This window comes from Mobula hypostoma, chromosome 3, assembly GCF_963921235.1.
Source record: "Mobula hypostoma chromosome 3, sMobHyp1.1, whole genome shotgun sequence".
Classification (NCBI taxonomy): Eukaryota; Metazoa; Chordata; class Chondrichthyes; order Myliobatiformes; family Myliobatidae; genus Mobula; species Mobula hypostoma.
Genome location: NC_086099.1, coordinates 68,425,691 through 68,448,299, shown reverse-complemented (window position 1 = coordinate 68,448,299; position 22,609 = coordinate 68,425,691). Strand labels below are relative to the sequence as shown.

General features: G+C 41.5%; 1 protein-coding gene across 8 annotated transcripts in view; it reads right to left on the bottom strand.

The window, feature by feature from the left end:
* apbb2b (amyloid beta (A4) precursor protein-binding, family B, member 2b) overlaps positions 1-22,609 on the bottom strand; it is a 318,859-nt gene that overhangs the window by 261,858 nt on the left and 34,392 nt on the right. The gene's annotated exons all lie outside the window — the stretch shown is intronic.

Sequence of the window (22,609 nt, the reverse complement as noted above, 5' to 3'; positions counted from 1 at the left end):
AACTTCTTTTATAAATTTACTGATTCCAACAGTTATCCTGATTCTATCTCTTCCTACTCTCTCCTGTAAAAGTGCTATTCCCATTTCTCAGTTCCTTCCTCTCCACCGCATCTGTTCCCAGGATACAGCTTTTTCCAGATATCTTCCTTCTTCAAAGAACAGGGTTTCCCTTCCTCCACCATAGATATACAGATGCTGCCCTCACCCACATCTCCTCTATTTCCTGGACATCTGTTCTCACCCCATCTTCCCAACACCTTAACAGTGATAGAGTTCCTCTTGTTCTCACCTACCATCCTCTAAGCCACTGCATCCAACATCTCATCCTCTGCGATTTTCACCATCTTTATCTCCTCACCTCTCCCTGCTTTCTGCAGGGATCTCTCCATGATTCCCTTGTCCATTCATCCCTCCCCACCCATCTCCCTCCTGGCCCTTATCCCCGCAAGTGGCTTGAGTGCTGCACCTACCCATTCACCTCCTCCCTTAACTCCCTTCAGGGCCCCGAACAGTCCTTCCAGGTGAGGCAACACTTCACCTGCAAATCTGCTGGGGCTGTCTATTGCATCTGATGGTCCCGATACGGCCTCCTCTAAATTGGGGGACTGCTTTGTCAAGCACCTTTGCACCAGCCACCAAAAGCGGAACTTCCTGGTGGCCAAATATTTTATTTCCCGTTATGACATGTTGGTCAATGGCCTCTTCTCGTGCCAAGATGAGTCAACTCTCAAGATGGAAGAGCAACACCTTATATTCCATCTGGGCGGCCTCCAAACTGATGGCATAAATATTGATTTCTTCTTCTAGTAAAAAAAATCCTCCCCCTCTCCTCTTCTTCTATTCTTCAGTCTGGCCTCATACCTCTTCTCACAAGCCTATTTCTTCCCCCGGGGTCTCTCCTCTCCTTTTTCCTATAGTCCACACTCCTCCCATCAGATTCCTTCTACTCCAGCCCTTTACCTTTCCTACCCACCTGGCTTCACCCATCACCTTCTAAGCTAGTCCTCATTCTGCAATTCCCCAACTTCTCATTCTGACATGTTCCCCCTTTCTTCCCAGTGCTGAAGGAGGGTCTTGGCCCAAAATACCAACTGTTTACTCATTTCCATAGACACCGCCTTACCTGCTGAGTTCCTCCACCGTTTTGTGTGTGTTGCTCTATATTTAAATTGTTCTTAAACCCCCAAATGCTTCTCGGTCAACTTTGAAGTAATCATAATTACATTTGTTTAATACCAATTTGGTTAGCTTAGGGGATTTTCTTGGTTGTTTTTCTAACCCAAGCATACACATGTTATCCTTTTGCCAGCACTGAACAGTTACATTCTGGCAGGAGGATGACTCAGCAGTGCAAGAGATTTATATGTGGAATCTGTATCTGTTGATCTGCTCAGAACCTCCCAATTCAGGAGAACACTCCATGCAGCCCAGCTAGCTCAGTCAGTAGAGTATATAACAATTAATTCCAGGACCATAGGCTTGAGCCTCCAGCTTGGCCTGTATAATGAAGAGAAGATGGCGGCGCAACGCAGCGTGCAGTGGCCACTCTGAATGAATATCTGTTATCTGATAAGTAGGATGCCGTGCACAATCCTGATTTGATGGAGACGGACATGAGAAGCACGGAGGAACATCTAGTGAAACTTCTGAAATGCCTGTTTCGCTGCCAATGCTACTGTGTGATCCAGAATCTCCAGAAGGGAAGGCCCAGAACCCTCTTTTGTCTGTTGCTTGGCGGCCAGGGCCAGGGTCAAAGCGCTCGGCAGGGATGGTGCTCGGTGTCAGAGGGCTGGTCGGAGGCTCAAAATTTTCGGACGGATTCAAATACGGCTGTGGTTGGGTGCTTCCAGGGTGCTGCATCAGCAAGTTTGCGGCGCTGGAGGTTCATGGCAGAGAGTTTTTCTTCCTTCTACCATCTGCGTGAGATGATGGGGCTATCGGGACTTTGAGACTTTTCTTTTACCGTGCCCATGGTCTGCTCTTTATGAAATTACGGTATTGCTTTGCACTGATGCAACTATATGTTATAATTATGTGGTTTTTATCAGTTTTAGTCTTGGTCTGTCTTGTGTTTCTGCGATATCATACTGGAGGAACATTGCATCATTTCTTAATGCATGCATTACTAAATGACAATAAATGAGGACTGAGTGTCCTTATAATCTAATCTAAATGGCAATCTACACGACTGTGTCTTTACTTTCTTCAAAGGTTAAGGTGGTTCAGCTTGATCCCAAACACTAAAACATCTACAGATGTACTGGCTGGATGTATCATGGTCTGATGTAGCAATTAAAATACACAGAAACATAAGAAGTTTCACTGAGTAGTGGACTCTATCCAATACTTCACCAGCACATCCTCTCCACCATTGGCTGTCTATAGGAGATCCTTCATCAAGGCATCAAAAGATCCCCACCATCTAGGCATGTCATCCTTTCACAGCTACCATCAGACCAGAGGTACAGAAACCTGAAGTCCTACATAACAGCTACTTCCCTTCATCAATTTGGTTCTTGAACCACCCAGCAAATCTCTCATCACTGTTACAGTTTAGCAACACCTTGACCACTTTGCTCTACATAGGCCTTTGATTGTGTTCTTTCTTGTAAAAATTGTGTTTAATTTGTTTAATCAAGCGTTTTCCTTGTGAGCGCTGCTTAAATGTTATGTGCCTGTAATGCTGCTGCAAGTCCGGTTTTTATTGCAGTTGTGCATTCGTGCATTTATGCATTTGAAAATAAACTAATTTAACAGAGTATCTGAAGAGTGATAGGATCTGAAAGTCAACGTGGATCCAAAGCGAAATCATGCTTAACAAACCTACTAGAGTTTGCTGAATAGTCAAGGGAAAAAAAAATCCAGCGCAATTCAAAAAGCTTTCAATAAGGATCTAAATCAGATGTTAGCATTAAAAAAAAACAAAGCTTATAGAATTGGCATAGGGAGCAGATAATTGGTTAGCTTACAGGAAACAAAGAGCAGGTGTCTTTAAATGGTAGACAATAACTCGTGGGGTTGCACAGGGATCCGTACTGTTTGCCATAAATACATTTTAGAATATCTTCATTACGCACCATGTTGTATGACAGAGGTGATCATGGTCTCATGACCATGATTGTTCTTGGCAAATTTTTCTGCAGAAGTGGTTTGCTATTGCCTTCTTCTGGGCAGTGTCTTTACAAAATGAGTGACCCCAGCCATTATAAATACTCTTCAGAGATCGCCTGCCTGGTATCAGTGGTCACATAACCAAGACTTGTGATATACATCAGCTGCTCATACGACCATCCAGCACCTGCTCCCAGGGCTTGACGTGACACTGATCTGAGGGCTAAGCAGGTGCTACACCTTGCCCAAGGATGATCTACAGGTTAGGGGAGGAAAAAGGTTCAGACCTTTGAGGAATGGAGATGCATGCCCATTGCAAAGATGACCTGTTTGCAAGCAGGAAACCAAGAAGTGGCAAAGGGTGTGGCAGATTTAAGTGGAAAGGATCTAAACCAGGGAGAAACAGGGTCAGGTAGAAGTTCGTAGGTTTGTTGGGGCAAGAGCAAGCTGGTACCATGGGCCTGTCAGCCAGTCTTCCTTGTGGATCTTGGGCAGAATTTGGAAACTTTGAAAGCTGTGGAAGGAAGAAATCCCAGTGCTTCATAAGGGGTACACTAAATGACGGGAACAGAAAGGTATCAATTGTAAACTATGCTGAAAACTATACCTCTGCCACAAGTCACTGCATATTGCAGAACTATGTCATCAAGTATTCATTCAGGGCTTGGCAAGTCAGGGTGGGGATCTAAGTGGGGAGACAGTAGAGGAGGAGAAAGGGGGAAATTTTAATAAAAGAACATAATGTGGACAATTTCATTGAGGTAACAGTAGGAGAGTCCAGGACCAGAGGGCACAGCTCAGAATAGAAGGATGTCCCTTTGGAACACAGATGAAGTGGAATTTCTTTTGCCAGAAGATGGAGAATCTGTGGAATTCATTGCCACAGACAGCTCTGGAAGGCAAGGCATTAGGTATATTTAAAGCGGAGGTTGCTAAGTTCTTGAATAGTAAGTGTGTCCAGTCTAGCAGACTGCCTTGCCAGATGCTACTAGCCCATTGAGAAACAAGTTCCCAGCTAATTCACCAAAAAATAAATACACAGTGAACAATTTTACCACATGGGACTTCAATGCAGATATGCAAGGGTAGCTCATGCCAGGTGATGCACTGTCTAATTACCATGCACAAAAATAGTCATTACTGCATTTCATTCTGTAAAATAAACTCAGTTATAATAGTGGAAAGGAAAAGTAAATGAATTTCTAATTGAAAGTATTAATTTCCTTTAACTCTAATCTGTATGGGAAAAAACAAACATTTCCTAAAAGGAACAATCATTGCAATCTGTACTGAATACTTAAGACTTTTAGTCACTTTTTATAATTGTTCAAATTTAGCACATCAGCAGGTGAAAACAAAACCAAAGATGGCAGCTATTAAAAAAGTCAAATTTATTGTCATATACACAAGCATATGTATGCACAGGTGCAAAGAGCGTAACTGCAGCTGCATCACAGAAACAGCATTCACAAGAAAAACTAATTCAACATAAATTATACAGGTCATTTTACAAGATAGAACACAATTGGAACAAAGTCTATTTTAACACAAAATAAACAAAATGGTCCTAGTGTTGCTAAAATGTAGTGGTGATTAGGGTAGAAGACCATGGAAGAAAGAGGACGAGCACCAAGGTGAAGGGTAGGTGAGGAGATAATGTGAGGGAAACAGAAATGGGATATGAGGGGGTGCACATTACCACAAGTCTGAAAAGCCTATGGCCTCCTTTACTGTCGTAATGAGGCCACACTCAGGTTGGAAGAGCAAAACGTTATATTCCGTCTGGGTAGCCTCCAACCCGATGGCATGGACCTCAGTTTCCTTGAACTTCCAGTAATTGCCCCCCCCCCCACCGTTCCCCATTCCCCTCTCTCAACTTATTTCCTTACCTGTCCATCACCTCTCTCTGCTGCTCCTTCCCATTTTCTTTCTTCGATGGCCTTCTGTCCGCTCCAAACAGATTCCCCCTCCTCCAGCCCTTTATTTCTTTCACCAATCAACTTTCCAGCTCTTTACTTCACCCCCTCCTCCTCTCTGATTTCACCTATCACCTACCACCTTGTACTTCTTCCTCCCCTACACTCACCTCCTTCACTCTGACTTCCCATCTTTCTTTTCCCCAATCCTCTTGAAGAGTCTCGGTCTGAAATGTTGACTGTTTAACTCTTTTTCATAGATGCTGCCTGGCCTGCCGAGTTCCTCCAGCATTTTGTGTGCTGTCCATATGAGATTCTTGTTTAGTCTGAAATTGCCTCTTAGCACTCACCAGTGTTCAACACAACAGATCTAGCCCTCAGAAGATTATTAATGTTCTTATTCATCCAGGTCTTCTAGAAGAGGAAGACTCAATGTTTTTGAAGGTACATAGCTGTCCATACATGTCCTTATGAAGTCAGCGACAACTGTGGCTTATTTATATGTCCTCTGACAGATCCTTGAACATGGCCAATCCACGTTAAAGTACAGCCACGAGCCTCTAAAAATTCCCAATTCAAGCCATTTCTATCATAAATTTGCTTTGTACTATTCACAGTACAATGAATTCTCTTGGCAATGTATGGATTTGAAGCAGTAAGTAGTTTCCTGGAATGTGTCAGGTCCTTCCCTAACATTGTATAATTAACAGCTACAGTTCAGCATCCTATCAAGGGTACCAAGGTTATTAACGTGGCCAGCATTATAATTTGCTGTAGCAAGTATAAATAAAACAAATTTGCATTAATATGGCATTTTTAATTAGAAATCCTGCAGTTTGCAGAGCTCCCACTCACCTGCTGCCCTCATCCTTCTTGATAAGAGACTGCAAACTTGGAAGATGCTGTCAGAGTCATCCAAGTAACTGCAGTTCATTTAATGGATGATACATAGTGCAGCCAGGGATTAATAAATATTTACAGCAGTAGAGACAAAGAAATAATGCATAGGTGAGGACTTCAGGAGATAAAGGTAACAAAAAATGAAGCAGCAAATGTGCTCTTAATGGTGCCACAAATCCATGATTGTGAGCTCATCTCAAGGTCAATTATGACACAAAGGTCAAACAATCTGGTTAAGTTTCAAGCAGTTACCAAGAGCACCAAGAGTATTAAAAGGAATTATTGTCCAGAGAACGGTTTATGTCATTGGTTGAAGACAACAGCTCAAGTCTTTCCAAAATTCGGGGAGATATGTTTCCTCATCAAAGTACTGGATTTTAGACAATCAGATAATTTAGACAGCTGAGAGTTCATATGAAACCAGGCCATCGTACAACAGTATTGCTGGCTTGTACATGAAAATGTGCAAAACAAGAACACAAGGAACAGGAGCAGCTGTCGGCCACTGGCCTGTCACACCTGCTCAGCCATCCCATAAGATCATGATGGCCATGGACTCAGCTTCATCTACCTTCCATTTCTCATAATCTTTAATCCCCTAAATCATGTTCCAAATATCCCAACTTCCCACTCATAGTCCATGCTCAAGAGTAGAGTCTAGGCTGTTAGATGAGACACTGGAGGTACTTGGAACCATTTCTCCTCACTACAACAGTGACTTTACTTTCAGTGTCAGGAGAGCACTGTGGGACAACAGATCAGTTCAGGAACATCGTTTTACCTTATTCTCTAAACTGATGTTATGGTTTGGATTATCTGGCTTAGAAGACACGTGACTAAAAAAGGCCACGTTTAGATAACTTCCCTCGTGTATTACAGAATTTAGTGGATAGTTGATCAGTCCATCATGGGTAAATACCACCCCACCATTGAGCACATCTGCACAGAGCACTGTCACAGGAAAGTAGTATCCATCAAGGACCCTGGGTATACTCTCTTCTTGCTGCTGCCATCAGGAAGGTGGTACACGAACCTCAGGACCACCAGGTTCAGGAACACTCATTATCCCTCAACTATCAGGCTCTTGAACCAGAGAGGACAACTTCACTTGCCACATCACTGAACTGTCCCCACAACCGATGAACTTACTTTCAAGGACTTTTCATCTCATTTATTGTTTATTTTTTATATCTGCACAGTTTGTTGTCTTTTGCATATTAGTAGTTTGTTGTCTTTTGCATATTAGTTGTTTGTCTGTCCTGTCAGGTACAGTCTTTCATTAATTCTATTGTGTTTCTTGGATTTACTGTGTATGCTGAAAAGAAAATGATTCTCAGGGTTGTACATGGTGAAATACAATACTGTGCAAAACTCTATAGCTAGGGTGCCCAAGACTTTTGCATAGCACTGTATATTAGTTAAAATAGGAAGATGGTTGGGAACAGAAATCACAGTACTTAACTTTGTATTAACTCAGTAGTATTATGTGTTACTTGATAACTGGAAAGGCCTAATATACAGTGATCAAAATTCCCATGGTCATCATTCATTCAATTTTCTCAAAAAAGTCTGTTTGTTGAGGAAATTATTATAGAAACTACTTTGCTGAAGTTCAGGGGAGCAATGATGTCAGCAAGTTCCACACAAATAGATCAAAGTATCCACTGAACCAGAAAAGTAGACAAGGAGAATGCTAATGATGTGGAACTGAACAAAATCCTGTCCAGATGGACAACATACAAAGATCCAAGTGACAGATGCTCGAAGTTACAACCATAAATTAATTTTGTCAGGATTGCTAGTGTTACAACATGGAAAAGACATTAAATTCTTGTTAATAGATTTAGTTTCAAACTTCAGCCTTCAATATTCAATTATGTCAATTCAACATCTCCTATATGTACATTAACTGATTGCAACAATTAATTTGATCAAGGTGTTAGAAAGATTCAAATCACAATAACAAAAGGTCAAGGGGGTTCAAGGCCATCATCTTAATCTTTTGATTGAATTTCTGCTTCGTGGCAGCTCTCTGTGGGGAATATTTTGGCATTTTTTTCCAGCCAGTCAACTTCTGTCCTGTCATTATCATTACTACTGTGCATCAGGGGCACAATAACTTAAGAACACAGGTAATGGCTTGTAAACCAACATTTTATTGAAGCTAGTACTGATGTGATTGCCATAAAATGCAAGGTGCTTTTTCTGGAAAACTGTGCTAGTTAACAAGCCCTCTCACATTCTCTGGTTATTCTGTAAATATTTATTTATTTATTTATTTTAAATAGCACATGTTCACATATACAAACCTGATTACCCACAGACCTTAGGACACTCTAACAAAAGAAACAGCAGCAGATTCTCATTCCCTTCTCCATGTGGAGACTAGCTGGGGTACAAGCATATGGCTCTGGTAAAAACAAGACCCAATTCAACTACCATTTTGATCACCAATAAGGGACATTGCTTATTATTTGGGTGGATGGAAATCCTGGTGCGAGTTCAGGAATAAGGATGAATACGTTTAAGTGTTATCAGTAAAACTGTAGAATTCCCATTAAAAAATGTACTAAGTAATTTTTAGGAATTTAATAGAAATTCAGCTAGAATTGGACCATCTACTGTTGGCAACAGTTGCCATGACATCACCTTCATGTATTCCCATTTCCTCCTCGGAATCTAGATCATGTAGGAGGCTTCCAGTAAAAATATTACAGGAGGTGGGTAGCGAGGGATGGCTTGGGGATGAGGAAAAGGACTGGATAGCTAAGCAGCCACAGGAATCTGAACAGACTGATGTCACAGAGGGGGAGCAGTGAGAGAGGGTCTCACTGAACTCCCGAAGGGAAGATTTAAACTTCTTCAGGGTAGGCATACCTCAAAGAGACTTCGCAGCGGAGTGGCAAATCGTAAACACAAAATACTCTGCAGATGCTGGGGGCACAGCAACACTCAACACACTGGGAGGAACTCAGCTGCCAAAATCTTCCCTTTGACGGGAGTTCAGTGAGACCCTCTCTCACTGCTCCCCCTGTGATCTCCGCCTCTCTCCGACTCTAACCACATTCTGAAGCAGATCCGCTCTTTCCAGCCTTCTCCTTCCCACCCTCCCCCCAACTTCTTTATAGGGCCTCTGCCCCTTCCCTCTTCAGTCCTGACGAAGGGTTCCAACCCAAAACATTGGCTGACCGTTTCCACAGATGCTGCCCGACCTGCTGAGTTTCTCCAGCGTGTTGTGAGTGTTGCTTTGAGCCCAGCATCTGCAGAGTATTTTGTGTTGATGTCACAGTTGTGGCCTTTCCATTCGGCACAGGGGCCCACAGCAGAAGAAAGGAAAAGCATGTTCACAGTTGGTGTCTCCAAATTCTATTTATGAACACAGACTTCTGGAAACAAGAAAAATATTACCAAATAAATTGTAAAATTAAAGTTTTAAGACTATTGTTAAGCAGAAAATAAAAAAGAAATTTACCTTTTAAATTAAGTTCACTGATTCAAACAGATGAGGACCAACTTGAAGTACTACCTACAGCTAATGTAAAGCTCTCAGCCAATACATGAAATGTGCCAGGCCCTTTAATTCACAACATACAGAATGCTTCCCAACTTACTGGCAAATGAGAAAAGGATTGCCACAGGCTTTACTGAACTCCAGCTAATCATCACCATGATCAGGACACATGTTTTTAAAGCTGTTTCATATTGGCTTTGCTCCTATATGGATTACAGTCAACTAGCATGCATGAACCAGCTCCGAACTGTTTGCATGACCTGCTCAGTCTTTACTCCAGCAGAGTTCTTTAAAGCTATTCCATAAACTGCATGCCAGTCTCTAATAATCATAAACAATAAGCATTTGATAACACAGAAAGGAGGAACCGGTACTTAGATGACTGTAGCAGAATCAAGACTAAGGTAGCTACAACATTACACAACACACACGAGGTGCTGGAGGAACTCAGTAGGCCAGGCAATATCCATGGGAAAAAAAGTACAGTCGACGTTTCGGGCCAAAACCCTTCCACAGGACTAGAGAAAAAAAGCTGAGGAATAGAGTTAAAAGGTGGGGGGGAGGTGAGAAAGAAATGCCAGGCACTAGGTGAAATTTGGACGGAGGGGGATGGAGTAAAGAGCTGGGAAGTTGATTGGTGGGATGAGGTGAGAGATGGAAAAGGGGATGGGAAATGGAGGGAGCAGGGGTTAGGGGACGTTACCAGAAAATTTGAGAAATCAATGTTTATGCCACCAGGTTGGAAGCTGCCCGAACGGAATATAAGGTGTTGTTCCTCCAAGCTAAGTGTGGCCTTGTTCCGACAGCGGAGGAGGCCATGGATGGACATACTGGAATGGGAAATGGAATTACAATGGGTGGCCACTGGGAGATGAAGCGTACATGCTCAGTGAAGCAGTCTCCCAATCTACGTCAGGTATCACTAATGTATGGGAGGTCACAACGGGAGCACCGAACACAATAAAATGACCCCAACAGACTCACAGGTAAAGTGTCGCCTGTTTAGGGCCCTGGATGGTAGTGAGGGAGGAGGTGTAGGGGCAGGTGTTGCACTTGTTCTGCTTGCAAGGATAAGTACCAAGAGGGAGATCAGCGGGGAGGGACAAATGGAGAAGGGAGTCGTGTAGGAAGCCGTGGTATTGAGTTCAAGAGCTGAGAGATAATGTTACAGCTATATAGGGCCCTGGTCAGACTCCACTTGGAGTACTGTGCTCAGTTCTGGTCAACTCACTACAGGAAGGACGTGGAATCTATAGAAATGGTGCAGATGAGACTTACAAGGATGTTGCCTGGATTGGGGACCATGCCTCATGAGAATAGGTTGAGTGAACTCGGCCTTTTCTCCTTGGAGTGGCAGAGGATGAGAGGTGACCTGATAGAGGTGTATAAGATAATGAGAGGCATTGATCATGTGGATAGTCAGAGGGCACAGTTTTAAGGTGCTTGGAAGTAAGTACAGAGATGTCAGGGGTAAGTTTTTTTTTTTGGACTCCTGGATAGGTACATGGAGCTTAGAAAAATAGAGGGCTATGGGTAACCTTAGGTAATTTCTAAGTACGTACATGTTCGGCACAGTATTGTGCTGTAGGTTTTTGATGTTTCTAATTTCCAATCTGTACTACTGAAGGATCATATGGGACTTTGTTGTTAAAGATTGTCCCCCAGAATCTTATAAACCACCACAGAGAATTAAGAATAGCAAATACATTTATTTAACTATTTTGTAGCACGAGGTTTCCATCCAAAGACTAGGATAAATCAGAAGGACCAACAGATTATTTTCAAATGCTTTCTATGTGGAACTGTACTACTGAAATACCACCACAGGAGATTAATTCTTCATAGGTAGGAAAACAAAAGTAGGTGTTAACCGTTAACTATCTTCTAATTGACTTATACAACAATGCAGAACTCACTGATTCATCTTCCATGACACAAGTATGATCCTCAGTCATTTGATTGCTTCCACGCATAGAAAAGCAACTAACCACAAGTTAAAATATTTTCAACACAAAGGGGATGGCACAGTCCCACTTGAAGAAATGACTGACATGTTTGTCTTCACAATAAATATTTGCTTTCTCTGGAAAGAATCAGCAACTGCTTCAGAATTTCATATCCTGGATCCAGCATGCACCTGCCATTACAGTCAGAAGACACAGCAGCACTACTACTTTCTTAGAAGTTTGTACAGATTCAGCATGTCATCTAAAACTTCGACAAACTCCGATAGATATGTGGTGGAGAGCATATTGACTGGTTATATCATTGCCTGGTACGGGAACACTAATGCCCTTGAACGGAAAGGCCTACAAAAAGCAATGGATATGGACCTGTCGATCACGGGTGAAGTCCTCCCCACCACTGAGCACATCTACACAGAGCGCCGTCACAGGAAAGCAGCATCCATCAGCAACAACCCCACCAACCAAGCCTTGCACTTTTTCACTGCTGCCATAAGGAAAGGTGGTACAGGAGCCTCAGGACCCACATCAATAAATAAGGCATCTGTTAGTTTTGCGAGAGCATGGATCGGTGTCTGGAAAGTCTTCACTCTCTAGGGCGCAGGCCTGGGCAAGGTTGTATGGAAGACCAGCAGTTGCCCATGCTGCAAGTCTCCCCTCTCCACCACACCAATGTTGTCCAAGGGAAGGGCATTAAGACCCATACAGCTTGGCACCAGTGTTGTCACAGAGCAATGTGTGATTAAGTGCCTTGCTCAAGGACACAACACGTTCCCTCGGCTGGGGCTCGAACTCACGACCTTCAGGTCACTAGACCAATGCTTTAACCACTTGGTCATGTGCCATGTGCCACGTGTCCGGGACCCACATCACCAGGTAGCTATTACTGTTATCCCCTCTGGTTCAACCATTAGACTTTTGAACCAGAGAGGTTAACTTCACTCACTCCAACATTAAACAACTTATAGACTCACCTTTAAGGACTTTGCAGTGCATGCTGTCAATATTTATTGCTTATTTATTCATTACTATTATTTTTCTTTTTGTACTTGCACAGTCTGTTGTCTTTTGCACACTGGTGGTTGGTCTATCTCTGTTGTGTGCAGCTTTTCATAGATTCTATTGTTTCTTTCTATCAATTGGGAAAGCCTGTGAGAAAATAAATCTCAGGGTGGCCTACGAACTACCATAAAAAACATTGAACTATGGCTATCTGCTTTGTGGTGGCGTTAGATTTTTTTTTTTTTAAACATTAGTCACAATCTGTCATGCAAAACAGTATTAACATTCTCTTCCATTATGGAAAGAAATGGGCCACATCCATTTCTAACAACTGCCCTCTTCTGGGTAATATCTCTCGAGTATGTCACATTCAATTCCTTTACTCCTTGCACTTCGATAAAAATGTTGTTCCATTGTTGGAATAGTATTGGAAGTGAAAGCCTCAAATAAAATATTGTCTGATGATCCAGGGATAGAAACATGCTGTCAGTCACTTAGCTAAACACTCAGTACAGAACTGGCTTCATATTATACTCCGTTTCCAAAATTCTGCTCTGCTGAACCTAATTGTAGAAGCTAAAAACAGTGTTCACTCACAAATGTAAAGTACATTTATCTGCATACTGCAATTCAATTAGTGACATTCAGACAGCCTTGGTTTGGAACATAGTCACAGATTCAACAGATCCCATTCGTTCCTGAAATTATCTGCTCTCCAGCAGCAAGTTTATTGGAGGGAAGATGTAATATTGCAACAAGAAAGATTGAGAAAGATGCTAGGAAATGAGGTAGTCTTATTTGGTACCAGACTTCATTGTAATTGGCTGAAGAAGCTTGCATGCCATCATGAATTAAACATAAAATTTTCCCATTCAACAGGCCACACTCACAGGCTCTATTCTATATGAAAACCATCATGGAAAGAGTTTACCATATGGAGAGGAACAGATCTGAGGATACAATTAAAACCTTCTCAGAAAAAGAACAAAATATCCTCACTGATTCATGGGGATCTCTGGCCATAACCTCCCAAAGTGGAGGAGCAGCATTCAGGATAGTACTGAGAACCTCGAGGATACACAGTGGGAACGCATGGGAACCCGAGAGAAAGGCAGAAGGAGCACACGATCATCACAAGCAGCCACTACGCTCTCTCCAGAAGACAGCCATCACACTTTGGCATCAGTCACCTCAGAACCCACAAAACTGATGCAAGTCATCCTTGATCGAGGGCCCACCTAAAAATTGGTGGAAATAACAAACACAGATCCCTCACTCTGGTCTCCTTCAGACAACAATCTTTCACAATTCTCAGTGTGCAGTATATAATGAAGCCTAACCAGAACACCAGAAGGCATCAAAAAAGAGTTTGAAAAAGATTTATGTTATATTTGTCCTATAGTTCTTATACCTTGGAACATCTTTTGTTTCGACCATAGTAGACAAACAATGGCATTACAAATCATGCATACAATCACTGTAGCACTAAAATGTATAAACCAAAACCTACATTAAATATTTTTCACAAAAATTAGTGACACGAAATTAATTCAGGAGAACAAAAGGAAAATATAATTAATGGCTCTTTGGTCTGGAGAAATAACAGGAAATGTGGCATTGGTGAAAAAAAACAAAGCAGAGCAGGATTTTAATACAGAAACTACCCAGCATCCCTAATTATATAAAGATTATTTTAAAAGGGCTGCTATTGCAGTGCAAGTTTTAGCTTATGTCTCCATAGTCACAGGTTTCAGTGCAAATTAGCTTACGTGTATGGAAAAAGCCTGATCAGTTCTCAGATGTGTTCTTCTTCACTGAACATCCTCCTGGGAAAAGCTGTCTTGCTGAGCAGGAGCTGATTGCAGAATTAGTTTTCCATAACTGCCTTAGGAGTGGCAGAGGAAGTGAGGTGAAAGGGAAAGGCAAGGTTTCTTCCATTTCAGTGGGACCAGAAAGAAACAATCATTAGCTCCTTGACTCAGTGATCATTAAAGCTATCTTAAGAACACAATCTGTGGAGAGTGGCAAATCCATTCTGGATTGCTTCTTGTCCACTATCACAGAGCAGCTGTTCTACCTGCATGAGAGGAATATTTTCAGTCAAAGTGAGTCACAGATATGGTGAATGTGTGCCCATAGTGGGAAGAGATCAGACACGTCTGCACAGGTTCTGACTGGAGAGATTTGAAGAGATTTGGTATACGTCACCAAAGATTCCAGCAAATTTCTACCAATGTGTGGGGGAGAGCATCATGACTGGTCGCAACACTACCTGGTATGAGGGTGCCAATACACATGGAAAAAAGCTACAGAGCATTGTAGACCCAGCCAGCTTCATCACAGGCGCAAGCCTCCCGCCACCGGAGCAATCTTCAAGAGGCGCTAACTCGATAAGTCCGCATGTGTCACTGAGACACTGACTGTCTAGGACGTTTCTTTTTGTTACTACCATTGGGAAGGAATAGGAGAAGACTCCTACTCAATTGTTTAAAAACAGCTTCTTTCCGTCGGCCATCAGATTTCTGAATAATCTATGAATACGACCTCAATATTCCTTTTATTGCACTATTTTAGCCATTTAATGAAATTTTATGGCCTTGCACTGTACTGCTGCAGCAAAACAACTAATTTCACAGCATGATTCAGCAATAATATGACTAATTCTGAAATGGCACAAGTCCCTCAGCACAGAGAGGTGGGTGCAAGGCAAGAAAGATGCAAGTTAATCACCAAGACACTTTCTAATGTTGCCAAAGGACATCATGAAGATTAGGCAAAGTGAGGTTATGACATGTGCATCAGAACAGAACTGTTGTTTAGATTTGCTGGAAGTGCACAATATTGCAGTGGCTTTCCAAATTGCAGCATCACTACAAATTACCTGGGAAAAGAGAATTGCAAGATCCACCCCCTCCCCAAGTATGCAATTCATTCAGTCTGGCAAACAAGCTTTCATGGTCTTGGACCCTGCAGAATACAAGAGATTCAGATGGCAAACTGGTGTACACTTCCAGATATTCTTGGTTGTAACAGCTCAAGGATGTGCTATTTCACTACTGCGAACAAAATTCTGCCACCGATGTGAATCCATATGACTGAGAACCCCAAGTTATGAAGCTGCTTCAGAAGGTAGACAGCATCAATGTCAGAAATAGAAGCCAAAAATGACAGACATAATTGAGTGCCATATCCTCATGTCCTAACATCTTTGATTGTGCTGGCCTGTAACAAATCTCTGATCGAGGAGTGTAGCCAATAAGGTCTGCCCTCGAGACAAGGAAGGACCTTCTAAACCATGAGGACAAACCTTCCTAGTTGCCGCCAGCACTTCAGATTGGAATGACTGAATGCAAGAGACCCAATTTAAATATAACTGCTATAAGTGTGGATTTAATGGAGTAACCCATCACTAGACCCCACAGACAATCCCCTACCTGATCCGAAGGCAGGTCAGATAATACACTTTTTAAAAATAGGGTTAATTGCCTGCAATGAAAAACCAAACTGCATGAGGTTACATTAATTTCAAACTCTGCCATAATACATGTAATTTTAAGCATCTTAATTACATTGGACAACAAAGATTCTGCTTCCTGAATACTTTTGGGTGTATCATATGGATTTTGGGCTACTGATCATGAAAATCACTATGAAATATCTCTATCATGCGCTATTTTTTTTTTTAAAAGAAATCACCAATATTTGTTACTTCAATTCAATAGGTTGCAATAGTTACATTTAATGTCAGAGAAATGTATACAATATACATCCTGAAATTCTTCTTCACAAACATCCATGAAAACAGGAGTGTCCCAAAGAATGAATGACAGTTAAATGTTAGAACCCCCAAAGTCCCCCCAGCTCCCCCTCCCACACATAAGCAGCAAAGCAATGATCCCCCTCCTCCAAAAGCAAAAAAGCATCGGCACCCCCTACCAAGCACTCAATCAATAAAGACACAGACTTGCAGTACCCCAAAGACTATTCAATCACCCGGTATTCGACATACCACAGGCTCTCTCTCGCTCCCTAATAAGGGAAAAAGAGGTGTCCCTCTTTCATATTTCAATTAAAATGTTACCCACAATGCAAGCTGGAAAGTTTTCTATCTTTAAACACGAGAATATCTGCAGATGCTTGAAATTATGCAACACACACAAAATGCTGGAGGAACTCAGCAGGCCGGGCAGCATCAATGGAAAAGAGGCAACAGTCGACATTTCAGGCCGTGACCCTTCGTCAAGATTGTTTTCTATCTTGTCCAGGCATTCCTGGGCATGTTTATGCAGGACAGATGCTGCATGGCAGGACTGCTACTCCTGTCTGAGCAGTGTGTTTGTTTTCTCTGCTAAAAACAAGAAATCCATTAAATATTGCAATTTCCCTTCAACGATGAGACCTGTGCTGCAAGACAACAGTCTTTGTGGACCAAAGCAACCACAGACGTGGAGTCTAGAGGAGGCAGGCAAAGATGCCATGATGCACGAGCCGGGAATGGAAGTGACACTGATACGGATTTTGAACCTTTAATGTCAAGTGAACCTCATCGGATAACTCAATCTGAGTTAAATGAACTGGTCAGAGATTTGTTTGTCAAAGGCAAAAGCAGAATTACCGGGTTCAAGATTGCAAGGATAGAATCTGCTGTCACCAGACACAAAAACTTCCATTAAGGATTTTAATATTTGAGACCAATGTTTCCCAGGATAACAGATGCCAGGATTAAGGAAGGCGTTTTTGTTGGTCCACATTTCAAACAGGCCATCGATGACTGGCAATTCAAAGAACTTCTAGCAGGACTAGAGAAAAATCTCATGGAAGGCATTCAAGGATGTTGTTGAAAATTTTCTTAGCAACTACAGAGCACCAAACTATGAATTGCAACATATCACTAAAGATTCATTTCCCGCATTCCCATTTAGACTTCTTCGCCAAGATTTGCAGGGCTGTCAGTGACAAGCATGGTGAAAGGTTTCACCAGGACATTGGGGTCATGGAGGAACAGTATCAGGGCAACTGGAATATATTAGTGCTGGCTGATTATTGTTGGACACTTAAGCAAGAAGCCTCAAATACTGAGTACAAAAATCATCAACAAAGCATTAGCTTAGTTGAACTATTGCAAAGCATCTACACTTATGCAATTTAAACACATTATATTCAATAAAAGTTAATTTCCTGTTTCTCCAAATTCCTACATGATTCAAATCGCCTGAAATCATAATTGTGTTCAACTTCAAGTGGTCTACAGCAACCACAAAAAAAATTCTGAGGAAACAATACTTCCAAAAAATTTTGCTGTCCAGTGTTATTTAACTTTATTTTTTTTATGGAAGTTAACATATTTAAGATGTTCCCAAACCTTAAAATCAACTACAGGCTTTGATTGAAGCCAAAGTTCCATCTCCAGTGTTGCATTCTGTTGTAGGATTAGAGCCTCTGCACTAGGAACCTTGTGGACTAGTCAACAATGAGCTGGTGAGGTCTCACCAACCAACTAGGGTTGGCAGACTCTCAACACACCCAGACTGGGGTCATAATGGCACCTCCAGATCCACAGAATGAACCTTCTAATCAATGGGAGGGACGTTAGTATTGTGGAAAGAATCAAGTACCTGGAACAACACAGCTTTATAACTTGCGTAATAAACATAGGCAAAGGGATAGTAAATATAATGCAAGATAAATCACTGGATAAATAAACTTCCAATAAATTGTTCTTGAAAAGATCCATACATAGATAAATCAGAAGTCTTGATCAGATAATACTTCTCAAGTAAACTGAAGTGTCTAAAGCAAGGTAATCTTCCCAGCACTGAGGACCAGTCAAATTGATTGCCATATGCACAAGTACAATGAAAACCTTTCTGTGCGTTAGCATTCACGAGAAATACAAATTAAACATAAATTGAACAAAAAAAGTCAATTTTAGCACAAAGTTGTCATAGTGTTTCTAAACTGTAGCAATTAGGATTTTGCCAGCTAGTTTAAGAATCATGGAAGACAATGACAAGCCCAAAATTCTCCACATTGTCTTATGCAGTTTGATTCCCAAACAGAACCCAGCCACTCTACTATCAAGTGTACACTAACTATTCAAAGTGAGTACTAATGAATCACAGAAGTTCAAAAGTCAAATCAAATTTATTATCAGAATACATACGTCATCGCATACAACCCTGAGGTTCTTTTTCCTGCCAGTATACTCAGTAAATCTATAGAATCGTAACTGTAAACAGGATTGGAGAAAGAGCAGGAACATAGAAGACAACAAACTGCAAATGCAAATCACACTAAATAATGAGAGCATGAAACAAGATAAAAGAGTCCTTAAGTTGAGATCATTGGTTGTGGGAATATATCAATAGATGAGTGTAGGTATCCTCTTCTGTTCAAGAGCCTGATGCTTGAGGGATAGTAACTGCTCTTGAACTTGGTGGTGCAAGACCTGAGGCAATTGTACCTTCTAGCTGATGGCAGCAGTGAGTAAAGAGCATGGTCTGGATGGTGTGGATCTTTGATAGATGCTACTTTCCTACGAGTGTTGTGCTCAGTGGTTGGGAGGGCTTTACCCATGATGGACAGGGCCGAATCCACTGCCTTCTGTAGGGTTTTCCACCCAAAGGCATTGGTGTTCCCATATCAAACTATAATGCAACACTAATACACTTTCCACTACACAGATAGAGGCTTGTCAAGGTTTTTGATGACATGCCGAATCTCTGCAGACTCCTGAGGAAGTAGAGGTGCTATCGAATTTTATTTGCATTTATTTATATGAAGGATCCAAGACAGGTCATCTGAGATAGTGACACCCAGGAATTTAAAGTTACTGACCCTTTTCTCCTCTGATGACAACTGGCTCATGGACCTCTGGATTCCCTCCCCTGAAGTCTACAATCAGTTCCTTGGTCTTGACGACATTGAGTGAGAGGTTGTTGTGATGACACCACTCAGATTTTCAATCTCCCTCTTACATGCCGATTCATCACCACCTTTGATACAGCCCACATCAGCAAACTTGAAGGTGGCTGAACCAAGACCAGATGTCTTTTTTTTGTTCTCGTTTTCCTATAGCATCATTTTTTCCACCTCATTACACTTCCTCCCACCAAGTTTCTTTCATATTTTTCTCAATTTTTCTGACATCACATCAGCTCCAAAGATCCACTTTTCAATGCAGTCCCTATTACATTGTCTTCCTTTTTTTCACAAATTATCTTCTATCATTAACAAGGAAGTCATTACTTGCTCAAAAAGATTTGGATCCTCTGCTTACATAATAATTGATGCACCATCTCACAAACTACCCTCCCTTATCTGTCTGCAGCTCCCACAATGACCTCATTAACTGTCAGACAATCCACAACACCAGAGCGAAAGGAAGTCATCTTCAATCCTGAGGGACGAAGAATCTTCAAAAACTAATTAATGTATTGACTCCTGATAGCATTGTGCACTGCGAGGGAGCGACTACTTGGACCGCAATTTCAATCCAACATATATTAATTCAGTGTGGAAATAGTAATGTCAGAAAGCATGATGCAATTCAAATGAAATGCTCCCAATTACTCTGGAGTTAATGATACCATTGTGGAGAATGAACAATGGAGAGCGGATAATAAACAATTAGCACAAAAATTTCCTGCCAGTAAAACTCATTCCAATTTTCAGACCAGTACTTTAATTAGGTTTCCTGCTACTATGCACCTCATCATAGGCTGCTCTTGTGCTCAGCACTAAACAGGATATTATCAACAGACAGTATTTATGTAGCACCTGTAACATAGCAAAACATCCCAAATTTCCTCACAGAAACTTGGTGAGAAAATTTAATAGTGAGCAACATGAGGAGACAGATGATTAAACATTAGTTTCACGATGCTGGTTTTAAAAGGAGAGCCTGAACAAGAGGTGGGAAGCAATTTGAGACACTAAATCTTAATAGTTGAAGGTTGAGCCAGCAAACAGTTAAAGGGGATGATAGTGAAATGGAAGGATTTTAAAAGGGAAATTTATTTTTTTAAGCAGGCATTCTCCCTCTTTTCTACATGTTTATGACTTTGTAGATGCTAGCTACTGATACACACCACTGTGTGTAACCTGATAACTTGATGCATTTTGGAAGACTATGCACATGCTAACAACAATCATATTTATCACAACACATTATCTCTTTTGGCTCTTTTGCTTTTTTTTGAAAATTCTTTTACCACTCAGTTGACATCCAATAATGAGTAGAATTGTTTACTTGAATACAAATACAGAAAAAAAATATTCAGGCGACATCATAAACTCTATTGACCAACCACTAATACTATCCCTCCCAAGATTACTATTTACTATCTGAAACAAAACGTCTTCTCAACCATATTGTCCTACTAATCCTGAACTTGCAAAATTTACCCTTTAAGCGCTGACCACCTACTTTTACCTCCATAACATTACCTAGTGCCACCCTGCATTCAACGTATCTGCTTCTAAAAAAATGCTTATGCACATAAGCAGTATTCTCACATTCAAGCTGGAATTTACAGTCGGCCAAAACTACGTACACAATCCTAGGCTGAAACAACTATGCATAAAGGAAGTAGTATTTCACTATGGAAGGTACAGTCTTTCAGGCCAGATGTTAGCCCAATATTCAGTCTGCTTTCTCTGGTGACTACAGATAACTTTCAATGCCACTGATTTGAAGGGCTAAGGTTCTGGCCGGTATTCATTTCTCAAAGACAAATCTAATCATCACTCTCCCATTTGGGGGGCCTGGTTATTATAATTGGTTACTGGATTTCCTCTATTAAAACAGATGACACTTTGACATGCAGTGCTTTAGGATAACTTGAAGTACTTAAGACACTGTATAATGTAGACAATTCTCATTTGTTACCAGAACAAAATTATTCCACTGCTCTCCAAGATGGTTTCCACCTTGTATTGCCTGTGAATCCAATTCCATGCAACTCTGCACAATAAGCTAACATGCATCAACTCATTAACAGTTGCACCAAGTTAACTGACTCCTGCCTTGACCAAAAAACATTAAGTTATTATCATTGTCAAATATTTCTATAGCTTAATTATTTGTGTGACCCTCCATCCTACTAAGACCTCTATGGTCATTAAAATTAAGCCTTTTGTGCTTCCTCATTTGTCATTGCTCCATCACCGAAGACCTTGCTTTCATCTGTAGAGGGCCCCAATGTCTGATATTACACTCCACCACTTATATATCCTCTTTAACTGTTCAGTATTGTGAACAGCCTTGGGCCCCTCATCTTAGAAAAGATGTCCTGATGAAGGGTCTCGGCCTGCAACGTCGACTGCACCTCTCCCAATAGATGCTGCCTGACCTGTTGCGTTCACCAGTATTTTTTGTGTGTTGCTTGAAATTCCAGCATCTGCAGATTTCCTCGTGTTTGTGTTAGAAAAGATGTGCGGGCATTGGAGAGGGTCTAGAGTAGGTTCACATGGATGATTCCAGGAATGAAAGGGTTACCATATGAGGAACATTTGATGGCTCTGGGTCTATATTTGCCGGAATTCAGAAGGATGGGGGGGGGGGGGAGAATCTCATTGAAACCTTAGAATATTGAAAGGCCTAGACAGAGTGGATTTGGAAAGGATGTTTCCCATGGTGGATGAGTCTAGGACAAGAGGGCACAGGCTCAGGTTAGAAGGGCACACGTTCAAAACAGAAGCAGAAAAATTTCTTCAGCCAAAGGGCAGTGAATTTGTGAAATCTGTTGCCACATACAGCTGTGGAGGCCAGGTGGCTGGGTGTATTTAAAACAGAGATTGATAGGTTCTTGATTGGACATGGGATCAAAGGTTACAGGAAGGAGGCCAGGAACTAAGCTTGAGTAGATAAAAAATGATCAGCCATGATTGAATGGCAGAGCAGACTCGATGGGCCAGATGGCCTAATTCTGCTCCTCTATCTTATGGTCTTTAAAGTTACTTCTTGAAATCTATCCCATGACAACCTTCTTTAAACAACCATCAACAGATTCTTCCCACCCCCCCAATGTAATATTATACAAAGCTCACAAGTGGCCCTCATTAAGATCTCAAACTGTGTATGAACCTTCTTTAAACAGTAAATGGACCATAAATCACATCGTCTGCCTCTTGCCACAATTGCAAATCTTGAAAATTGTAGCCATGAGATTCTGCAAATGGTGGAATTCTGTTCCACCAAGACC